Here is an 18973-nt window from a genome sequence, read left to right on the forward strand (position 1 = left end):
ACGTCTCTTTAGAGCGATGTCCCCTCTGGGGACGGGCGAGGGTGTCACACAGGCAAGCCTGGGCACAGCCTCATCCCCATCAGAGCTGCTACAGTACTGACCGTACATAAATACCACGTCCTCTGTGCCCGCTACTTCTCAGACACATAGATAACACTGACATAATTATTAAGACTTAATTTGTTAAACAGAAGCGCTCAGCCTTCCAACGGGGACCCGGACGGCTCAGGGCCACCCTGACGTGTTATAACACATGTCACAATGTCACGACACAAAGGGAAAGAACCAGAAACCCAATATTGCATTAACTAGTCTCTGAGGTAACACACGGCTTCCAACATCCACTGTAATTGGAGGGATAATGAAGAGCAGATATAATGTTAATGGTGAAGTTTAAAGCAAGTTTGTCACAAAGCTAGGCAACAGAAAATGAGGATAGGATAAAGAAATATATATTAAATAAAGGTTTTGGTGAAAACTGCAAGTCAGAACGACTAGTAGTTACAGAAAAATAAGATGCTGAAGTAATGTGCGAAAATGGTCACCAGGTTAGCTGAGCAGCCCAACTTAGGAGTCTCAGAAAAAATGTATTTAAAGAGACACTAAAGTGAAAAAAAAAATATGATATAGTGAATTGGTTGTGTACTATGAATAATTACTAGAAGATTAGCAGCAAAGAAAATATTCTCATACTTTTATTTTCAGGTATATAGTGTTTTTTCTAACATTGCATCATTCTATAATATGTGCAGATTACACAACACTCAGCATTCATAATGATTCTTTCAGAGCAGTCTGTGAAGTAATGACATCTCCTCTGGCAGAGAAAAAGTAAACAGTTCACTTACAGTTGAGATAATAAAAGTCAGATAACAGCCCTCTCCAGGATTAACTTAAGGTAGCCATACACTGGTCGATTTGCCATCAGATTCGACCAACTGACAGATCCTTATCTGATCGAATCTGATCAGAGAGGGATCGTATGGCTACCTTTACTGCAAACAGATTGTGAACCGATTTCAGCCTGAAACCGTTCACAATCTGTTGTGGTGGTGGTGCTGCCGCCGCTCCCCCCGCCCGCATACATTACCTGCTCCGCCGGCGCGACTCCAGTCCCCAGGTCACCGCTGCTCCGTCTCCGCTCTGGTCTCCGGCCCCGGCATGCTTTACTTCTTCCTGCCTGGCAGGAAGTTTAAACAGTAGAGCGCCCTCTACTGTTTAAACTTCTTGCCGGGCCGGAGGAACTGAAGCATGCCGGAGTCCAGCGCTGACACGGAGCAGCGGTGAGCGGGCGTAGACGTGCCGGCGGAGCAGGTAATGTATGCGGCTCTATTGCGTCGGTCGTCGGGCACTCGAACGGCGCTAGCGACGCGCTCCCTACCCACGGGCGATCGACGCTAATTTTCCGCACGGAGCGATCGATGGGATCGGACGAAAAGGATCGAAATTCAGCGTGTAGCGCGAACGATTGGCAGCAGATTCGATCCCAGTGATCGAATCTGCTGTCGAAACGGCGGCGAATCGGGCCAGTGTATGGCCACCTTTAGTCGGAGAGCTTAATGGCTTGTTTGCATAGAGATAACAACTGGAGTTTCTCAACTCTTCCTGTACTGGAAACAATTAGACTGATGTATCTGATCTTAATGTTTTATTTCTTAGCTGTACTACACATACAAATCATAATATCATCATTTTTTTTCGCTTCAGTGTCTCTTTAAAGGGGAACTTCAGCCTAAACAAACATACTGTCATTAAGTTACATTAGTCATGTTAATTAAAATAGATAGGTAATATAATCTCAAAACAGCAGAACGAGAACATCATCAAAAATCCCATCCTGCTTTGGACAGCATCAGGGTAAAAATGCCCGGGTAGTTTTCTTCTGTGCAGCTAAAAATGAGGCTTGGGTAAGAAAAACAAAGTTCTGATGCTGTGAAACGGTTAAACACCAAGCCTTTTCAGTGCTGCTGAGTAGATTTTTAGTCTGGAGTTTCACTTTAAAGTGATCCCAAGCCGAAGCTCAGGATCAAAATGAGATACTTACCTTGAGAGAGGGAAACCTCAGGATCCTATTGAGGCTTCCCTAGCGACTCTGTTGTCCCTCATCGCTGAGCATGGCTCCCCGCTCCTCCTTTGTGACGAGCGCGGCCAGCAGAAGGAGTCTGCCCACGCATGCGCAGTAGCAGGGAGCTGCTTGTACATGAGTGGCTCTGGCACACTGCGCACGCGCGAGCAAGCTCCCACGGCCACACGGCAGAGAAAGGAGCTGTGCAGCCCCGATAGGATTTGTAACAATGCCTTGTTGCTAATTTTCCGTTCCAAGGGGGCCACACTCAGCGACGGGGGACATCAGAGCAGGTGAGGAAGCCTCAATAGGCTCTTGAGGCAAGCATCTCATTTTCTACCCGAGCTTCGGCTCTGGTATACTTTGAAGGATACCTGAAGAAAAATATGGAGGATGCCCTATATTTTCTTTGAAGCAATACCAAATGCCTGGCAGTGGGGATGGCAATACTTAGAACTCACAGAGAAGCATTTGATCACTTTGATCAGCTGATAGATTTGTAAGGTTCTGATTTGCTGCGAAGACTTCCTGGGTTAGCGCATGATCATAACCAGCAAATAAGAGCTTTACATATCAGCCGAACAAACTGATCACATGCTTCTCCATGAGCTCTCCTAAGCATTGCCATGCCTATCTGACAGACTTATTGATCTCTGGCTACATAAGTGTCTGAACCACACACCTGAAACAAGCATGTGGCTAACCCAGTCGCACTTCAGTCAGAGCACCTGATCTGCATGCTTATTCAGGGATTATGGATAGAGGTGGTAGTGACAGAGGATCGGCAGGAGAGCCAGGCAACTGGTATTGCCTAAAAGGAAATAAATATGGAAGCCTCCATATCCCTCTCACTTCAAGTGTCCTTTAATCCAATGTTTCCCCCCCCCTGTACAAAAAAAACTCCTAAATTCTATAATTTTGAGGTAAACTGCAATAGTTCTGAAAGTCAGGAGATATGCTGGGATGGGAGACTCAACCCTCGCCATTTGGATTCAATGGAGGGGGATAGTGCCAAATACAGAATTTGAACAGTTATGGTTGGGTTAGTGCTCAGAGTATGACTCGTCTGTCCAGTAATGGAGAAACTGAGCAAGTAACTTTTGTGCATTACTGGATTATTCCATGCAGTCGTGATGACCTCCCCTATCAGTTCTTAAAGTAAACCTCCAGACTAAAAATTGACTCAGCAGCACTGGAAAGGCCTGGTGTTTCTTTAACAGTTTCACAGCATCAGAACTTTGTTTCTCTTATACAAGCCTCATTTTTAGCTGCACAGAAGAAAGCTGCCCGGGGATTTCTCATGTTGTTCTCGTTCTGCTGTTTTGGTGCAGTTTTTTTTTTTTTTGACTATTGAAGCCTAGCGTGTGCAGCTGGGAGAGATGCTCAGGACACAGGACAGTTGGAACTGTGTCTCCTGCTCCTTGTCACCTCCTTTCAACCAAAAATATGGCTGCCATCATGACAAAGATAGCAGCCCCCATGAATCACAAACATTTGCCTGTTCTTTTAAAACGGGGTGGGTAAGAGATTATATTACCTATCTATTCTAATTAACATAACTAATGTAACTTAATGACAGTATGTTTGTTTAGGCTGAAGTTCCCCTTTAAAGTGGCCATTGATGATACAATTTGCTGAACGGTTGATTGTGAACTACCGTAAATGATATTTTGGGACCTCTAATGGACAAGAATCTCCTAACCAATCTGATCGGATTAATAAAATAGATCCAAATTTTGGTTCAATCCCGTCAATCTGATCAGATTGGTTAGGAGAGTTTTGCCCCATTAGTGGTCCCAAATGACCATTTACAAACGTTCGTAAGAAGAATCTTCGTAATCGATTGTTAGGCAAACTGTATCGTTAGTGGCCACCTTAAGGGAGTCAAAAAACCTATATATATTCTTAGTCTATTGAGAAGAAAACGTTCTCAAGCACTGTATTTATTTTATCTATGAATTCGACTTTAGCTACCTACACCTCTGGATCTCAAAACTGCTTTGACACCCTGCTTATAAGTGTTGGTGTTCAAATTTGGGACTACGTGGGTCAGAACACAAACAGCCACATTTAGCACCATTTCAGCAACGGACAGCAGGATGGGGTTAGCTGTGATACTTCCTGATTCTGAGTATGAGCAGGCACGTGCGGATGCGCACACGTCATTACAATTGGCAAACACTGACTAACTCATCTATAAATGAATACTGTAAACAATAAGCAATTTATTCATTATATTATTTTCACTATAGATCCCCTTCAGGAGGAGTAGAGTTACTATTTTAAATGTAACTGATCAGAAAAAAAATGTAAAGGCAAAAATACTTTAAAAAACTACAAATTTTCTTTTTTTCTCGCAGTTGGCTTCCCCTCTTTCCTACCTCAAACCAGTTCTTGCTCAGACTCCATGACGCTGACACAGCGCAGCCTCATCTGCGGCGGAACAACCAGCTGCCATTTCTACTAAGGAAGCTCCGGGAATTCGGATTAATCGCTGCCAAAACTGTCAATTAAAATTCCCCGTTTTGAAGCCGTTGGATTTTCGGCAGATTGTGTCAGGCTGGGATCACATTTAGTGTAATTATACTTTATTTACATTAACAGAAGATGAGGCATCAGTATGTAGATGTGATGTTTGTTGTGGTTGCTGCTTGGACGAGATCTCGCATTCACTGCACACGATACACACAAAGAGCCGGCGCATATGCAAATCTCCCGGCCGCGGAGCAGAGCCAAGCGCCGTCTAACGGGAGCAGAGCAAACACGGGACGGTAATCTGGGAGAGGCCGTGAGACGCAGGCCTAAATTATACTGCAACAATGCAAAAGACGGTCGTGCCTGGACTGCTACAGAAGAGGCTAACCCCGATAGTGTGCGCAGAATAGATTTACATCATTTGTGAGAGCGATATACCTGCTCTATACCCGCTAGTCCTGATATAAATACAGTGGGTTGCAAAAGTATTCGGCCCCCTTGAAGGTTTCCACATTTTGTCACATTACTGCCACAAACATGAAGCAATTTTATTGGAATTCCACGTGAAAGACCAATACAAAGTGGTGTACATGTGAGAAGTGGAACGAAAATCATACATGATTACAGACATTTTTTACACATAAATAAGTGCAAAGTGGGGTGTGCGTAATTATTCGGCCCCCTGAGTCACTACTTTGTAGAACCACCTTTTGCTGCAATTACAGCTGCCAGTCTTTTAGGGTATGTCTCTACCAGCTTTGCACATCTAGAGACTGAAATCCTTGCCCATTCTTCTTTGTAAAACAGCTCCAGCTCAGTCAGATTAGATGGACAGCGTTTGTGAACAGCAGTTTTCAGATCTTGCCACAGATTCTCGATTGGATTTAGATCTAGACTTTGACTGGGCCATTCTAACACATAGATATGTTTTGTTTTAAACCATTCCATTGTTGCCCTGGCTTTATGTTTAGGGTCATTGTCCTGCTGGAAGGTGAACCTCCGCCCCAGTCTCAAGTCTTTTGCAGTCTCCAAGAGGTTTTCTTCCAAGTTTGCCCTGTATTTGGCTCCATCCATCTTCCCATCAACTCTGACCAGCTTACCTGTCCCTGCTGAAGAGATGCACCCCCCGAGCATGATGCTGCCACCACCGTATTTGACAGTGGAGCTTCTCCCCGCCATGGAGTCCTGTCTATGATAAAGCGCTGGTTAGCGCAAAACAATTGTCGACCTTACCACCTACTCTGTGTACTGCCAGCTACTTTGGAGCGGTGATGTATAATTAAACCTACATCTGCAAATGTCTGTATGGGCAAACTCCTGGAATAAATGAAGCTTCCGTATTTGGTGCCCACGGATGTTTTTTCTTGTTGATGCAAATATTTGACAGTGGGGATGGTGTGTTCAGAGTGATGTGCAGTGTTAGTTTTCCGCCACACATAGCGTTTTGCATTTTGGCCAAAAAGTTCCATTTTGGTCTCATCTGACCAGAGCACCTTCTTCCACATGGTTGCTGTGTCCCCCACATGGCTTGTGGCAAACTGCAAACGGGACTTCTTATGCTTTCTGTTAACAATGCCTTTCTTCTTGCCACTCTTCCATAAAGGCCAACTTTGTACAGTGCATGACTAATAGTTGTCCTATGGACAGAGTCTCCCACCTGAGCTGTAGATCTCTGCAGCTCGTCCAGAGTCACCATGGGCCTCTTGACTGCATTTCTGATCAGCGCTCTCCTTGTTCGGCCTGTGAGTTTACGTGGATGGCCTTGTCTTGGTAGGTTTACAGTTGTGCCATACTCCTTCCATTTCTGAATGATCGCTTGAACAGTGCTCCGTGGGATGTTCAAGGCTTTGGAAATCTTTTTGTAGCCTAAGCCTGCTTTAAATTTCTTAATAACTTGATCCCTGATCTGTCCTGTGTGTTCTTTGGACTTCACGGTGTTGTTGCTCCCAATATTCTCTTAGACAACCTCTGAGGCCGTCACAGAGCAGCTGTATTTGTACTGACATTAGATTACACACAGGCCCACTCTATTTAGTCATTAGCACTCATCAGGCAATGTCTATAGGCAACTGACTGCACTCAGATCAAAGGGGGCCAAATAATTATGCACACACCACTTTGCAGTTATTTATTTGTAAAAAATGTTTGGAATCATGTATGATTTTCGCTCCACTTCTCATGTGTACACCACTTTGTGTTACGTCTTTCATGTGGAATTCCAATAAAATTGATTCATGTTTGTGGCAGTAATATGACAAAATGTGGAAAACTTCAAGGGGGCCAAATACTTTTGCAACCCACTGTATACAGGTAGTCCCTGGTTAACAAATGAGATAGGGAACGTAAGGTTCGTTCTTAACCTGAATCTATTCTTAAGTCGGAACATTGTGCCATCTCTGTCCCCTGTACCTCCTCTGTGCCCCCAGTGTCACCTCTGCCCTCTGTACCTGCTTATAAAAGTATGATGAGGATCAAACAATCCGAAACAGTCTGTATGCATGTTGGATTATTATGGCTCTGTACAAATTAACAAGCTGACACATCATTGCATTCCAGCGGTTCTGGAGGTGTGTTTAGCTTCTAAGGCCAACAATGGTGAATTTGCATATATTCAGCAGTGATGCACTGGGAGACATCTCAAGCCCACTCCAACCTGAATTATTGCAAATTCTTTCTGTTTTAAGAAAGCAAACTCTTGTTTTCCTTCGTATTTTAGTAAGGGAGCTTTTAGGACCATTGTAGCCCCTCACACACTCCAATGAGTTCTGATTCACCATGAGCTTGCTGGTTAGTCTGTTCCTTATAAAAGTATAAAAGCAATTTTTTCTTTGAATTTTCTCAAAAACTACAAGTCCAATTTGAAAAAAAAAAATGTTTAAAAACTTATTCCCATGGAAACACAGAATCCATGCCGTTCGTATCGGCGGGTCTTTCCGAAGTCGGGCGTTTGTAAGTTGGGGACTACCTGTACTCAAATGGCCAGAAAACTGAAAACCCTTCTGCTGCAGAAGTGCTCCTCTCCCGCTTAGACAAGGAAGGACCCAGAGAGGTGCAACAATGACTTAAAGGGATACTGTAGGGGGGTCGGGGGAAAATGAGTTAAACTTACCCAGGGCTTCTAATGGCCCCCCACAGACATCCTGTGCCCGCGCAGCCACTCACCGATGCTCCGGCCCCGCCTCCGGTTCACTTCTGGAATTTCAGACTTTAAAGTCTGAAAACCACTGCGCCTGCGCAGCTGCATCCTCGCTCCCGCTGATGTCACCAGGAGTGTATTGCACAAGCCCAGTATGGTCTTTGGTCTGCGCAGTACGCTCCTGGTGCCATCAGCGGGAGCGAGGACATGGCAATGCAGGTGCAGTGGTTTTCTGACTTTAAAGTCAGAAATTCCAGAAGTGAACCGGAGGCGGGGCTGGAGCATTGGTGAGTGGCTGCGTGGGCACAGGATGTCTGTGGGGGGCCATTAGAAGCCCCAGGTAACTTCAACTCATTTTCCCCCGACCCCCCTACAGTATCCCTTTAACCTCCTTAGAGGTAACCCCGTGTGTGACACGGGGTAAGCCGCCGGAGGGTGCCGCTCAGGCCCTGCTGGGCCGATTTGCTTAATTTTTTTTTTGCTGGACGCAGCTAGCACTTTGCTAGCTGCGCCAGCACCCCGATCGCCGCCGCCGCGCGCTCCGATCGCCGCTATCCGGTGCGGCGCGCGGCCCCCCCCCCCCCAGACCCCGAGCGCTGCCTGGCCAATCAGTGCCAGGCAGCGCCGAGGGGTGGATCGGGTCTCCCAATGACGTCCCGACGTCGCTGACGTCGGTGACGTCATCCTGCCCCGTCGCCATGGCGACGGGGGAAGCCCTCCAGGAAATCCCGTTCTTTGAACGGGATTTCCTGATCGCCTATCGCCGGAGGCGATCGGCGGGGCTGGGGGGATGCCGCTGAGCAGCGGCTATCATGTAGCGAGCCCTCGGCTCGCTACATGATAAAAAAAAAAAAAAAATTTAAAAAAACTGTTGCGCTTCCCCCTGGCGGTATTTTTCATACCGCCAAGGGGGTTAAAGCGGATCCGAGATGAAAAACTAACTATAACAAGTAACTTGTCTATATAATTTATCTAAAGTTTAGATAGTTTAAACAGCAAGTCTAGCTGCAAATAGCTTCAACAGTATATGATTATTTCTTTCTGTGATACAATGAGAGCAGCTATGTTCTGCTTGAGATCATTACACACAGGCAAGCTGCACTGCATCTCCACCCTTCAGCCTGTGAAAACTTCACTCTCCTCTCCTCCTCCCCTCTTGTCTCTGAAATCTCTGGCTAGTAACCTCCTCCTCCTTCTGCCCAGACTGAGCTCCCATAAGCCCTTACAACATGGGTCTCAGAGTGCCTAGGCGCTGGAGGAGCTGTGGGCGAGGCTTGTTTAGTTTATAAAGAATTAGAGTATTAAAACAAAAACAAAAAAAAAACAAAAAAAGTATTTGGCTTGAGAAATGCCCTATAAACTATATGAAAGGAACACAATTATGCAATGAGTAAAAGTTCATCTCGTATCCATTTTAAAAGGACCTGATGTGTGAAACCTGTGGAAGCTGCCATATTTATTTTCTTCTAGACATTACCAGTTGCCTGGCAAACCTGTTGATCTTTCTGGTCAGTGGGGTCTAAATCACACACCTGAAACAAGCATGCAGCTAATCTTGTCAGATTTGTTATAGATGTTACGGCCAGAACCCGAAGTGTGGCCACTTCTAGTTCTGGCCGGCCACTTCGGGTTCTGGCCGGCCAATGCACGAAGTGGCCGCAGCGCAGCGGCCAATGTTAGAAATGGAATGTTTCCTTTTATTATGAATGTAGTTTTCCGGCCGTCTCTGGCCAAAATGTAGCAAAACAGTTCGTTCATTAAATGAAATGAAGCTGGCGGCAATGTAGAAGGATGAAGCCGCCCGGCTTCTGCTCCGCCTCCTCTCCTCCCTTCCCGATACTGGCAGCGGGGGGACATGCGTGTCCCCCCCAGAGTCGTTCGTCGCGGCAGGCAATCCTGTCGTTCTTCACTGCAGAGCGGGTGCTGGCAGAAGCAATGTCTGCAGCCTCCCCGCTCTGCTTTCCTGGCGCCACGAACGACTCTCGGGGACACGCGTGTCCCCGCCGGCTGCCCGAAGAAGAGAGAGAGAGAAGAGGCAGGGGCGGAGGAGAGGAGGCGGAGCCGCCAGCTTCATTTCATTCAATGAACGAACTGTTTTGCTACATTTTGGCCAGAGACGGCCGGAAAACTATATTAATATTAAAAGGAAACATTCCACTTCTAACATTGGCCGCTGCGGCCACTTCGCGCATTGGCCGGCCAGAACCCGAAGTGGCCGGCCAGAACTAGAAGTGGCCACACTTCGGGTTCTGGCCGTAACATAGACATTTGATCTGTATGCTTGTTCAGGGTCTAAGGCTTAAAATATTAGAGGCAGAGGATCAGCAGAACAGCCAGGCAATGTGCATTATTTAAAAGTAAATAAGCAGGTCAGCCTCCATATCCCTCTCACCTTGGGTTCCCTTTAGGCTTCTTGCACACAGGGACGTTACAGGCGCACGTTAGTGCAGCCTGTACCGCTCCCCCAACGCACAGCAATGTAACACAAGTGGGCTGTTAACACTGCCCACGTTGCGTTACATTGTAACGCAGCAAAGTGCTGCATGCTGTGCGTTCTACGCCGCGTTAGACTGTTTGCACATGCTCAGTCATGTTGGGGAGGAGGGGAGAGCGGCCGGGCACATGGCTAATTAATATTCACGGCACTCAGTGATGTGCAGTGTTTACTTCCTGGAGCGGCCGCTCTGTGCGGCGATTGGCCGGGCGGGACCACGTGATGACACATGCGTCCAAGAGTACGCATCACGGACGCCAGCTGCACAACGCGGCTCACTCCGACGTCCACATCAGAGAGCACCAGGCGTTGCGTTAGGGGCACGTTATGTGCCCTATAACGTCCCCCAAACACAACGTCCTGGTGTGTAACTAGCCTTAAAGGACAGCTATCATGAAAAGGTGCAACATGTAAAACACATACATATAAAATGTACATGTCTCCCAGATTATGTACTTAAAACCCTTTTCCTATGTTGATGTCACCTACAGTAACTAGTAAAAATAAGCGGACAGATCTGACAGATTTTGGACTAGTCCAACTCCTCATACTTATTTCTATAAGCGCTCCCTGGAAAGGATCTATAACAAAGATGTAAGATAGCCTCCCTATTAACTTATTTGCACACTATTGTGCTAGTTGAACTGCCCAACAGCAGTTCAGGAAGTGCTTTCGTAAATAAATAAATAGGTGAGAATATCCCATAATGAGATGGGCTAGTCCAAAACCGGTCAGATTTTCGCTACTTACTGGTAGTGACAGAGACATAAGAAAAAAATAATTTCTAGTGCATTTATATGTATGTATTTAAAGTTTTCACAATAGTTCCTCACACAGGAATGGTAGTGAAAATAATGTAATTAATAAAACTGCTTATTTTTTTAAAATACTAATTTATAAAAGGTACTTATTTACTTATTTAAAGTTTGGGGCTTTTAAGACTAATCTACACCATGAGTTTTTTTCGGCAATCTAACTTCCGATCGATAGTCTGGTTCAACAGGATAATCGGAGATCCGATCAATCGAAATATTGGAATGCTTGCAAACGTATGCGTTTTTTCCTTTCAATTTCAACCTGTTTATCAAATCGTAAAAACAATCGTAAACTGACTTCAGGTGAGAGTGGTGGTGGGGGGGTGGAGAAGAATGGTGGAGCGGTGGGCATGAGGACTGCTTCACATGCGTGCCTGCTCTCCCCATTTTTAAAATTTGTGTCAGCTCTGGTATCCTTAACCATTTCAGGATTCTGCGTACGCATAAGTACGCCCCTGAATCCTGAAGTGGTTTCCATGCGTTCCATGTCAGTTCACGGAGGGTGTCTCCGTGAACACCCTGCGAGCCTCCGATCGCGGCTCGCAGGGTAAATGTAAACACGCAGGGAAGATCTTCCCCGCTGTTTACATACATGCGGCGCTGAAGCCTATCTGAGGCGGCGCAGGACGGAAATCCGTCCTGCGCCGCTCACAGGGGGAGGGAGAGGGAGGGAAGGGGAAGGAGGTCAGAAAGCGCTGCGGAGGGGGACTTTGAAGAGCCCCCCCCCCGCAAGCTAAAACAGCCGGCGGCGATCAGACCCCCCCCCCCCCCCAGCAGGACATCCCCCTAGTGGGGAAAAAAAGGGGGGGGGGGGGGGGAGTCTGATCGCCCTGGCTGCTATCTGATCTGTGCTGCAGGCTGCAGAGCCCCCGCCGCACAGATCATCAAAACCACCCGAAACCCGGAAGTGGTTAAAGTAAGTGGAATATAGAGGTTGACATCTATTTCCATCTAAACAATGATATATATATATATATATATATATAAAAAGGAGAGAGATAGAGAGAGAGAGAGATGCTTGGTGTTATGACAGCTGACTGTTAAATACTCTGTTGTTTATTACCTAATGAAGCAGGAATACACCTGTGAAACGAGTTGCAACACTGTTTGTTGGAGTATGCTAATAAAGCTATGTTTTTGAAAACTGACAGTTTCATGTCTGCTTCTGGGAGGCAAGTCCACCACTGCCTCCGTAGCAATTTTAGAGATTTTAGTATGCTTTATCCTGTTGGCGCCTCTTCATTTTGTACGAATGAAAGTTGTATGGCTGTCCTGCTGATCCTCTGCCTCTAAGGGCCCTTTCCCACTAGCAGCATTTTACAATCTGATGCGCTTGCAGATTGACAACGGCTAGGTAACTAATGAAAATCAGGCTGAATGTCTGCGATGTGTAACAAGAGTTTTCCAGCTCGCAATCGCCGTCCTGACGCATTTGTATAGGAGCAAAGGACAATCATATAGCAATCGCGCCAATATGACCGTGATCTCGCAATTTAAAATATTATTTCACCGTATTTTCTCCCCGTCAGATATTGTAAATGCAGCACCTGCTCGTCGTACACCTGACAAACTGAACGGAATCATGGCAGAATTGCAGTAGTGAAACATGACTGCGATCGCATTTCTTTGTATAAGGGCTCTTACACTTTTAGCCAGAGGCCCTGAACAAGCATGCAGAACAGATGTTTGATTGAAGTGTGACTGCATTTGCGGCATGCTTGTTTCAGGTGGGCGATTCAGACCCTACCGATGCCAGAGAGATCAGCAGGAGAGCCAGGGAACTGGTATTGTTTAAAAGGAAATAAATATGGCAGCCTCCATCTCCCTCTCACTTCAGGTGTCAGATAACGCTGATTATAACACTGATTACTTATTTGCAAACGCAAAAATGCTGTTGCATCAATTTCCATCATGGAAGGAAGCAATGGTAAACTATAGTGACTGTGCGCCCCCTAGTGGCAAATCTAACAAATGTGAAGCATGCGTTGACCAGCCATTTAGTGTACATTATATATGGCACAAAGGGGTGTAATGCTTGCTATAAATCCTTGCAATGCCTGCAGCGTATCTGGGTCACCATAAGCTATCTGGGTACTCTGTACTACAGCAGAACTCAATGCATTGCTTCTTTCCTTTCAATACATTTGTAGTTACAAATGTTGTCTCAAAAGGAACCCAGCACGGATTTAAACTTTTTTAGGTTTTTATTGCGGTCCTGTTTCAGGACATTACTTCCTGTCCATACAGGAAGTGGGGAAATCTCTACAGCAGAGGCAGCAATACACAAAACACTTTAAAACCCGCAATTAAACATTTTACTGGAATTGGGGTTTAACCCTTAGTCTGCCCGCTATGTTTTAAAAAGCTACAGGCCCGTGCCAGGTTTCTAGTGTGTTTAATAAATGTCTTGCCCAAATCTATAAGCTCCACATGTTCACATGATTCAGTGAGGATTGTCACTGAGGTGCAAATACATTTGAGATGATTGAGAATTATGTGAATTATTAGGAAACTGAATTATGCTAATTATTGTGAAAATCTACTGTAAAATGGGCCAATCAAATCCTGCAGTAAAAGCATTTCATTGGTCCATTTTCAAGCTGCAAAGATTTTCAAAAACAGTCGCATCAATTTAGAATTTATTTCAAGTATAGTAGAAAGTTGGCACTGAGCCAAAAAACTGAACAAAACGCCTTTTAAATGTCTGTGGGGAAGGAAAGTGGAGACACAAAAACTTCCTTTAGACATCCATGGCATATGGATGCAAAAAACAGAACACGTCTGCAGCAGTCTGGTACACACCATGCAATTTCCCCTCAGATAGGTAGAATAGATCACTTCCGACAGGTCCAATCTGATTTCCAATCGTTTTCCTGATCGATTTCAATAGAAGTGATCAGAAAATCGATCAGAAAAAAACAATCAGAAATCCGATCGGATCTGTCGGAAGTTCTCTATTCAACCTATCTGATGGGAAATTGTATGTTGTGTACCAGGCATAAGGGTTTAAAGGAAAAATTATAATAACAAGGGAATACAGACTGAGTGGCCAGAGTTGCTTATAGAAGGAACCCTCAGCTTCGGACGTAGTTAACATGGAATTTAATGTCGAAATGGGTAAGACAAAAGATTTAAGTGACTTTGAAGGAGGGATGATCGTCAGTGCAAGAAGAGCTGGTGCTGCATCTCTGAAACAACGACTTTATTTAGGATTTTTTAGCCCAACAGTATCTCAGGTGTTTACAGATTGACAGCTGATAAAAAAAAAAAAAAAAAAAAAAAAAAAACTTAAAGTAAACTTCAGACTACTAAAAATCTACTCAGCAGCACTGAAAAGGCTTTGTGTTTCTTGAACCGTTATACAGCATCAGAACTTTGCTTTTCTTATCAGAGCCTCATTTTTAGCTGCACAGAAGCTAAGCTCTGCCCCATCAAAGAAAACTGCTTGGGCACTTTTCCCCTGATGCTGTGCAAAGCATGATGTGATTTCTGATGATGTTCTCGTTGCCTAGCAACTGGGAGGGGTGATCAGGACACATGCTCCCTGTCACCTCCTTTCAACTAAAAAGATGGCTGCCCTCATGAAATCATAAGCATTTGCCTGTTCAGGGTGGGTAAGAGATTATATTATCTATCTCTTTTAATTAACATAACTAATGTAACGTAATGACAGTATGTTTGTTTAGGCCGAAGTTCCTCTTTAAAGCGATAAGGACTATTCTAGTCAAAAAAGGCTGGTGGATGAGAGAGGTGAAAGGCGAGTAGCATTGTCCGCAGCAACAGAAGGGCAACAAAACTGCAATTGACAGCTGAATTCAATGCAGGTGCATCACAAAGCATATAATAATGTTTAACAACACGGATGTTGCAAAGGATGGGCTATAGCAGCAGGAGACCATCAAGACCTTTGGTGTCACAGAAAAATAGGAAAAGCTGCCTGCTGTGGGCCCTTGCCACCGTGCTTGATCGGCCTCAAATTGGTATAAGGTAAGTCAGAGTTTCCCCTGCTTCTATGGCCAGCTCAGTCCCATGACCTCAATCCTATTAAACATTTGTGGGATGAAGTCTTTCGAAAGATCACTACAAAGCTTGGAAATCCCACCAATCTGACCCAACTTAAGGTGGCCATACACTGGTCGATTTGCCATCAGATTCGACCAACAGATAGATCCCTCTCTGATCGAATCTGATCAGAGAGGGATCGTATGGCTGCCATAACTGCGAACAGATTGTGAATCGATTTCAGCATGAAATCCCCCCCCCCCCCCCATACATTACCTGCTCCGGCCGGCTCGAGTCCCCTGGTCTCCGCTGTCTCTTATCCGGTCTGGGCTCCTCCAGCTTCACTTTACTTCCTGCCGAGGGAAGTTTAAACAGTAGAGGGCGCTCTACTGTTCAAACTTCCTGCCGGGACAGGAAGAAGTGAAGCCTACTGGACTCAGAGCCCAGCGCGGAGATGGAGCAGCGGTGACCAGGGGACTTGCGCCAGCGGAACAGGTAATGTATTGCCGCTGTATTGAGTCAGCCATCGAGCATTCGAACACCGCTATCGACGCACTCCCGACCCGCCGGCGATCGAGCGACATCTTCCGCACAGACAGGGACGACGGGAATCAACGGGAACGATCGATTTCGGACGGAAATCAATTGTTCGGTCAGCGTTTGCGCGACAATTTCCCAGCCGATTCGATCACAGTGATCGAATCGGCTGTGTATCGGCGGGAAAATCGGTAAGTGTATAGGCCCCTTTAGAGCTGCCATTATGTCAGCATGGGCCACCATTCCTTAGCAACAGTATCCGCATCTTGTTGGGTTCATGCCAAGAAGAATATCCGCTGTGATCAGAGCTAAAGGTGGATCAGCTCGTTATTAGAGGGTGTCTCTAATTTTTTGGCCACTTAGTGTATCAAAATATTTATATTTTCTAACTGTTCTTTCCAACCGAGCTAGACAAATTATTGAAAAGCCCTCATAGTAAGAGCAACAGGGTCCCCATTCCCATTATAAATAGGCCAGCTGTCCTGCCAGTTTCTTTTTTTTTTTTTTATACTTTATTCACACTTTGCAGTGACAGGACGCCGTATAACGATGTGTTTCCCTGCACTGAAGCAATGATATATAGATTCGGAAACAAATGATGGCAGATTAAAGGAGACAGATGGGGTGAAAGACTCAGCTAGGATGGCACTGTAAAGTGACAGTGTTATGTGGCAGTGACACTCGCGTGTGTAAGCAGTGCGATCACAGACTCGGCTGAAGAGGTAACACTTATTAGAACGCAGATGCTCTCTGCATTCTTTGGAAAAGGCCTTGTATACCAAGTTCAACATGACAATATAAAGAACATATTGTTCATGATTATTTTTACTCATGTCATGCAGGAGGGGGCAGAAAGCAGGGCCGTCCTGCAGCCAATTTGTCAGTACGTGGCATAAATAATGAATGTAAATTATTCCTAAAAGTACCACCAAACCTTTGGTCTACAATTAATTCATTCCTCTCACTAAACTCCACAGGAATCAATAAGGGGAACCTTAAAGGGGCAGTATGGCAAAAATTTGTAAAATTTTAAATATGTTCAAAACATATACAAATAAGTACTTTTTTCCAGAGTACAATGAGCCATAAATTACTTTTCTCCTATGTTGCTGTCACTTACAGTAGGTAGTAGAAATCTGACAGAAGCGACAAGTTTTGGACTAGTCCATCTCTTCATAGGGGATTCTCAGGGATTTATCAATTTTCAAAAGCACTTAGTGAATGGCAGTTGCTTTGTCCAACTGCCAAAACAGTGTGCAGCGAGCAGGGAGGCTGGCCAGCATCATTGTTTAAATGCTTTTAAGGGAATATCTTTATAAAGAATAAAAGCTTTGCTGAGAATCCCTTATGAAGAGATGGACTAGTCCAAAATCTGTCGCTTCAGATTTCCACTACCTACTGTAAGTGACAGCAACATAGGACAAAAGTAATTTATGGCTCATTTTACTCTGGAAAAAACGTACTTCATATTTGTCTATGCACATATTTTAAATTTAAAAATGTTTCGCTACAGTGCCCCTTTAACCACTTTACCCCCAGCGGTACGAATTTCTCCGCCCCTTTTTTCCCTCCTAAAAAACCAGGGACGGAGAAATCCGTACCTTCCGCGCTACCGCCGCTGTCCGCGCTCCCGCCGCTCGTGCACGCCGCCGCCCGCTCGCCCGGAGATCAATGAACGGGAAAATCCATTCCCGTTCGTTGATCTAGCCCCCGCAATGATCTGCTGCTTCTTTCAGAAACAGTGAGATCATTGTGCATCTCCCAGCCTCCTACTGCTTCCTGTAAGCGTCCTTCCGGACGCTTACAGGTCGCATGTAAACAAACACTCTGTGGCCATCTTGTGGCCAAATAGTAAACTACACCCTAAAAGCATTTTACATACACAAACATTACATTTACACAATAAATTAACTCATTACCTCCCACACTCCCCAATTTTTATTTTTTTTTTGTAATTAAAAAAAAAAAAAATACAATAAAAAAAAAGCATAAATAGTTACCTTAGGGACTGAACTTTTTAAATATTTATGTCAAGAGGTTATAACACTGTTACTTTATAAACTGCGGGCTTGTAATTAGGGATGGATGCAAAACTGAAAAAAATGCACCTTTATTTCCAAATAAAATATTGTCGCCAAACATTGTGATAGGGACATAATTTAAATGGTTTTATAACCGGGACAAATGGGTTAATACATTTCATGGGTTTTAATTACAGTAGCATGCTTTATTTAAAAACTATAATGGCCGAAAACTGAAAAATAATAATTTTTCCCACATTTTTTCCTATTTCCCCATTAAAACACATTTAGAATAAAATAATTCTTGGCATAATGTCCCACCTAAAGAAAGCCTAATTGGTGGCAAAAAAAACAAGATACAGTTCATTTCATTGGGATAAGTAATAATAAAGTTATAGACGAATGAATGGAAGGAGCGCTGAAAGGTGAAAATTGCTCTGGTGGTCAGGGGGTAAAACCCCTCAGTGGTGAAGTGGTTAAAGGGAACCTAAACTAAAAAAAAAGAAAAGAAAAAAAGTTTCACTTAGGGCTTCTACCAGCCCCCTGCAGCCACCCTGTGCCCATGTCATCCTGGAACGATGCTCGGCGCCTAAGTTTCTTTTTTGGCGACTGGTGCACAGTGCTTGTACGGCCCTGGCTCTCATCACTGCCGTTCACATGCGCAAGAGCGACGTGCGCAAGAGCGAGGATGTGCGCGGCCAAAGCTATGAAGACGCAGTGGGCCAGTCGCTGAAAGCGAAACTTAACCGCTGTGGGGGACCAGAGGATCGTTCCAGAACGGTGTGGGCACAGGGCGGCTGCAGGGGGCTGGTAGGAACCCCAGGTAAGTGACATTTGTTTTTTTGTAGTTTAGTTAAGGTTTCCTTTAAGTGACATGTGACATGATCAGATAGATATGTATAAGAACAGTGCCTAGCACACAAATAAATATGCTCTGATGTTTTTCTGTTTCTCTGCCTGAAACAGTTAATATTCAGGTATGCAACTGACAGTTTTTCGTTAGTCGAGACCCAGTCGGACTACTGATAAGAAATTGCAGCCATAACATACTTTGCTTTAGGAAACCCAGTTTTCTGCCAAGAGAGGATAAATAAAAAAAAAGTCAATAGTTAAATTTACTTGAGCACTCGGAGACCCAGGGACAGACTGTTACATTTATCTGAGACAAAACAATAATTGTTCTTTTTAAAAGTACCCCTGAACTGGTTTTTACATGTAGAGTAAAAACGTCTAAAAACCGTTTAAAAGGGGGAAGTTGGTGGACTTACCTCCCTCAGGGGGAAAAACAGACCAAGATTCGTTATTTCTTTTACAAAAATATTTGTAGCTCCAATATGCAACGCGTTTTCGCGTTCAGTGGAGATAAAACTAGCTGTAGTCTGTAATGCAGCTGAGTGCCTCTGTCTTTGGTGTGAATGGGGCCTCAGA

The 18973-nt window shown here is 44.8% G+C and overlaps 1 protein-coding gene across 1 annotated transcript in view; it reads right to left on the bottom strand.

Moving 5' to 3' along the window:
• The window catches only part of FAF1 (Fas associated factor 1), a 354104-nt gene that overhangs the window by 216492 nt on the left and 118639 nt on the right, over nucleotides 1-18973 (bottom strand). The gene's annotated exons all lie outside the window — the stretch shown is intronic.

The sequence above is a fragment of the Hyperolius riggenbachi genome, chromosome 6 (assembly GCF_040937935.1).
Source record: "Hyperolius riggenbachi isolate aHypRig1 chromosome 6, aHypRig1.pri, whole genome shotgun sequence".
Taxonomy (NCBI): Eukaryota; Metazoa; Chordata; class Amphibia; order Anura; family Hyperoliidae; genus Hyperolius; species Hyperolius riggenbachi.